This window comes from Physella acuta, unplaced genomic scaffold (genome assembly GCF_028476545.2).
Source record: "Physella acuta isolate Inbredline_101_S28 unplaced genomic scaffold, ASM2847654v3 ptg000442l, whole genome shotgun sequence".
Lineage (NCBI taxonomy): Eukaryota > Metazoa > Mollusca > Gastropoda > Physidae > Physella > Physella acuta.
The window spans coordinates 321411-327488 of NW_026731961.1; the positions used below are offsets into that span (position 1 = coordinate 321411).

The 6078-nt window shown below is 34.2% G+C and overlaps 1 non-coding gene across 1 annotated transcript; it reads left to right on the forward strand.

Moving 5' to 3' along the window:
* The first annotated feature begins 1541 nt into the window (after positions 1-1541).
* Trnat-ugu (transfer RNA threonine (anticodon UGU)) lies at positions 1542-1614 on the forward strand. Its single transcript has one exon. It is a non-coding gene; the product is annotated as a tRNA-Thr (tRNA).
* Positions 1615-6078: the final 4464 nt, after the last annotated feature.

The following is a 6078-nucleotide window of genomic DNA, read 5'->3' on the forward strand; positions in this document are numbered from 1 at the left end:
CTAAAGTAATAAGGCAATATGCTAAACACAAATCATTGATGTTTCTTTTCCCCGACAATGGACTTTTCTGAAAATAAAAGTTTTAGTTTGTTTGATGTGTACAAATCGTGGTAAGGTTAGAGTTAGGAATATGATACATGATGACATTAGAAGTTGTTAGTATTAAATTGACTAAACTATTCTATCACACCCATTTCAAGCAGATAGTTTCATTGTGCTATTTTTGGACAGTTGTAAAACATATACCCCTAAAATCCTGTTAAGAGGTAATCCATTTATGACTTCACACCGAGGGGCGAGAGATGGTCCAAATAAAATTGACTTTTGAGGACGCCTGTGGAATGGGTAATGGAGGTGGGTGGGATTCAGGTCCACATGTTTAATTTAACATGCATTTAACAAACATTCCCCGTCCCCCAGGAGCTATTCTCTATATACTGTATATAAAAATAAAAGTCGATTGCGGATTGACACCGGGCGTACCCGTGAGCACCATGTCGGCTACGTTCATTTTAAACAGCGCGATAGACTATGAATACAATGGGTTGCTATAGTCGCTCATTTAATCGAATCAGGCGCGTCCTCCTGCGTCTCTGCAGGGTGCGATTGGCGCCCAGGGCTATCCCGTGAGCACAACATGCCTACAATAATATCGTTCATTACCGAGTGTTGCAGACTCATATTTTTATGAGTTTTAAAAATAAAGAAAATAAAATAAATTATTAATTGTTGTGCATGGAGCTGAAGAGCTGCATCTTGACATCAAAAGAGCCGCATGCGGCTTACGAGCAGCAGGTTGCCGACCCCTGCCATACACCAACACATGTGCGTATACAGACCACTTAAAACACTGAACACTTTTTTCAGGCCGTAGAAAACCTTTAGCTTATCTTAATCCACATCGGCTACCCCATTATATATGGTATCTGAAATATCATTTAGTTTTTACACGTTTAAAAAATCAACAGATCTGTACCAGCGGTCATACCAGTGAGTAAACAGAGACACAAGACAAAACCAACCCGTCAGTTAAAACACTAACAGAGAGATGGTTGCTGACTGAAGATTTTAACGACAAGCTGGTTCTCGATTTTATTTATAGTCCCATTTGATGGGATCCAAAAATTGCAGTTCAATGTGCATTAATAAACCGGGAGTAATCTCCCCTAAACTTTCTCGAATATTCTTATATAAAACAACAGGGGATGGGAACTCGGGATATAGTTATGATTTTTTATCCATTTTAAATACTTAAACTTTTTAAAATAGAATAGAATCTCATAGAAAAAAGTATTGCGCACCAAGCGAACACCAGTCACAGGTTTATGTACAACAGGAGACGAGTAGACAATACAGTGACTAGGATGTTTACAAAGACTGACGTGTACTGTGATACAGGGGATCAATACACACATGTTGAAGTTTAGACCCTCGAGCCCCACCTTTATGATCCCACTTTATCCCCTCGCCAGGCTTTAATCCACGGATTTTGAACACAAGAACGGAGGATTTAAAGTAAGTATAAATAACCGTTATCGCCCGCCTCCATAGCTCAGTGGCTAGAGCATTGGTCTTGTAAACCAGGGGTCGTGAGTTCAATCCTCACTGGGGGCTGTATATTTTTTTTAAGCGATTCGCTGCTCCAACTTTTAAAAAAAAAAATCTGCTAGTTACCACATAGTCTACGCGCTTGGGGCTAAAGCCTAGACGCTACAGAGGTCCGTGTGTGAGCAAATGTGACCACGCCGCCCTGGAGACCAGTCGCCCATTTCAGGCTACTCTGACTGAGTTAAAAACTTTGCTGCTGTGTTCATTACTCTATGTTAACCTTCATGTATTAAAAGTTAAATCAGTGTTAAACTTTTGCACTAAGTTAATTATTGACTCATAATTTTAAACCATTTCACTTGGCCGAATATTGATGAGTGTTTTAATTATGTTTAAGTTTTTTTTTTTACAGTATAATATTTTTATGAGTTTTGTAAATGAAATAATACAATTCGTAATATTTGTGCATGGAACAGGAGAGCCGCAACTTGAAATCAAATGAGCCGCATGCGGCTCGCGAGCAGCAGGTGACCAATCCCTGTTTTAGTTGATTATATATATATCCCTTGTCTAATGGGAGCCAAAAAATAAAGATCAGACTCAGAATAGAATGACTTTAAACAAAATTAAACTATATTTATATAATGATTCTTAAAACAAAAAGGTAAAGTGTCCAGCTCCTAATTTAAAATAAGTTACAAGTTGTACTTTTTAGACAAAATCTAATACTAGACACATTTAAAAAAATGTTTAATTGTATGCATTTAAGAAGTTAAATAGTAAAATATATGGTGAATTCTGTTCTGAGTTGTTAGATTCTTAATGGTTTCAATTATTTTGTTAAATTATGTCCCTTGAATTAAGAATTGTGTACCTTCTGTAATGAATCCAGAAATCACCATGTAGTTAAGTATCGTTGTTACTTTCTAAAATAACTATAATTTAAATAAATCTTGTTTCTTTATTCTGTGTGAAAAAAATATATAATATAAATCTATAAATAATCGATATTACTGCACGATTTGGTGATTTCTATAAAATTATGTAAATCAAAATGGTAAAATATTTTTAAAAAAAACTCTGTACTGCATCATCTACATTTCGAATCATGTTGCATTAATTTTTAAATTTAAATATTCGCCTTTTTGAAGTAAAAGTGTTTTTTTTAAATGTTTTTCTAGCAATTTTTTTTACCACGTAAAGTTGACAAACTAAGATCCAGAAATGTCCAGAAGCAAATTAATGTTCTTGGGGTTGAGAGCAAGTCAACTGAACTTGATAAATAATTTTAAATCGAAGCTAATGCGATTGTTCAATAATTGAAAGTAAGAATTAAATAACATTTCTTAGAAAATAAGTGTTGGTGAGTCTAACATGTTATATGTAAGTGTTGGTGAGTCCAACATGTTATATGTAAGTGTTGGTGAGTCCAACATGTTATATGTAAGTGTTGGTGAGTCCAACATGTTATATGTAAGTGTTGGTGAGTCCAACATGTTATATGTAAGTGTTGGTGAGTCCAACATGTTATATGTAAGTGTTGGTGAGTCCAACATGTTATATGTAAGTGTTGGTGAGTCCAACATGTTATATGTAAGTGTTGGTGAGTCCAACATGTTATATGTAAGTGTTGGTGAGTCCAACATGTTATATGTAAGTGTTGGTGAGTCCAACATGTTATATGTAAGTGTTGGTGAGTCCAACATGTTATATGTAAGTGTTGGTGAGTCCAACATGTTATATGTAAGTGTTGGTGAGTCCAACATGTTATATGTAAGTGTTGGTGAGTCCAACATGTTATATGTAAGTGTTGGTGAGTCCAACATGTTATATGTAAGTGTTGGTGAGTCCAACATGTTATATTTAAGTGTTGGTGAGTCCAACATGTTATATGTAAGTGTTGGTGAGTCCAACATGTTATATGTAAGTGTTGGTGAGTCCAACATGTTATATGTAAGTGTTGGTGAGTCCAACATGTTATATGGGAAGGCGCCATAGGCGTGGACCCAAAGGGGGCGCCAAATGTGGCAGATGTTTAAAAAAAAACGCTTATTTCTGAATTATATACAGTCGAAGTAAAGAACATAGATATGTTTTACATTAAAATATTTGATACTAAAATAAAAATGCAGAGTGACTGGTAAAAAGCGCACCGATCTTTCCAAATGTGGGCGCATTTTTATTAATGCGAATAAATATATATAGGCCTAATTTAGGGATGGGGCGCAAAATCGATAGTTCGTTATTTTATATAACATTTTCTATAGTTTTTTTTATTAAAAAAAATCTGTAATTAGAAAAAGTAATCGCGATTACTATGGATAGCGCCCTAGGCGACCGCCTAGTTCGCCTTATACTTATAGGTAGCGCTGGCCCTGCTTAGGCTTAACCTAAGATTATATTTTTTACTATTTTTTTACGGCCGCTATGAAGTTAACATATATATAACATTTCATTTTTTAAATTTATGTCTACAATATGTAAGAACAATTCTCGTCAATTCGGTGGCCTCCATTTTGTCCTAGAAGTCTACGGTAGAATAGTGTGAGTACTGTAGGATAGTTTGTACAAGTTAAATGCCAGTATTGTAGATACTTTATTATTGATATATATATATATATATATATATATATATATATATATATATATATATATATATGATAAATGATGTTAAAAATAACACTTTACTCTCTATCATGTTATGAATGAACTATGTGAGATAGTAGAAAGTCTAGGTAGTTGAAGTAAAGGGTGAGCGACCGCTCAATATGTTGTTTCCGTGATTTCGCTCTTTGATTTAAACAACCTTAGTTTTATTTTAGGCCGATGCTAGCCGGAATATGGAGAGAAATGGAGAGAAACTACGACTTGCCTTCGCGGCGATGTTTTCGATGGTACTGCGCATGCGTGTGTTTACAACCGCAGAACCCTAAAACCAACCCTAATCCTAACCCTACCCCTAATCCTATCCCTAATCCTATCCCTAATCGTAAACCTAGCCCTAATCCTATCCCTAACCCTAATCTTACCCCTAACCCTCATTCTAGCCCTAACCCTAGCCATAGGTCACTGCGCTTGCGCAGAGCTATCTTTTGCCGACTAAGTGGAGACGTTGGGGAGAAAAATCTTCTTCCGAGTAGACACTTCGTTTATTTTAATACATTAAAATCACCAACAGAAAACAACATTATTTAATGTTTGTGAACTTTATTTAATTGAAAAATTGCAAGAAAATTTGGGAAAAGTAAATTAATCGTTTAAAAATAATTGATTTATTCAAAAAAGTTCAAAGCTAATTAAAACGCAGTACACATTTTATTGGGAAAGTAGTAATATATTACAATGTTATTTTTTTATGTTTCAAAATTTTAATTTACATAATTTAATATAAATCACAATTTCGTGCAGTAATATCGATTGTTTCAACCTTTATCTTATATATCGTTTTCACTCTGAATAAACATTTACTTTATTAAAAAATAACTACACGAAAAGGCCATATTTATTATTAATTCTGTATCCCTTACTGAAGGGACACAATTTTTAAATACAAGGGGAATAATTTAACAAAATAGCTCAAACAAATACGAATCGAACAACTCATAAAAAAATGCACCATGTTTATTAGTGTTTTACTTATAAGATGTATTCAATTATTCTGTAGGCAAAAAGTTGTTTATAGTTATGGATAGAATAAAATACAACGTGTACCTTATTTTCACTTATAATTAATAAACATTATCTTTATTTTAAGAATAATTATTTAAGTAGTGTTAAAATTTGTTTAATGCAGATTATAGTTCATCACCTTTGTATATTTCTGGATCCCTTATGTAAGGGACAAAATAAAATAAACAGCTTCGTTAGGTTTGGTGTGGAAACATACCACTAAACATTATATTTGTTTTATTAAGCTTGAACACAAATATTTAAATAAACAGTACACTTGTGTTTTGGGTATTATATCGACTTCATTCTCTTTTAGAAATGGTGTTTGCTCTTGTCTTTCTTCTTTATGAATTTTACAACGTTTTTTTTGCGGTAATGAACACGAAACTAATTTTGACAATAGACTTTAATGAGTAAAAAAATTCGATTACTACAATAAAACGTATGACATCTAAGATATACGATCAACTCGATACTCTCAACTCACGATTACACAACTCTCAAATTACGGTTACACTACCCTCTATTACTCAAGACTAGTCAACGTTTCAACACTACAATACCACCTCACCTCTTCAAGTGCTACTCCCAACGAACAAAGTCTCACCGTAGCATGTCACTACAAAGCTGTAGCCAATCACTCTTCAATACCTTATCACCAAACTCGTTACACCATAAATACGACACCACTTCCGTATTACATCGTTGTTGTGATACCTTATCACCAAACTCGTTACACCATAACTACGACACCACCTCCGCATTACATCGTTGTTGTGATACCTTATCACCAAACTCGTTACACCATAACTACGACACCACTTCCGTATTACATCGTTGTTGTGATACCTTATCACCAAA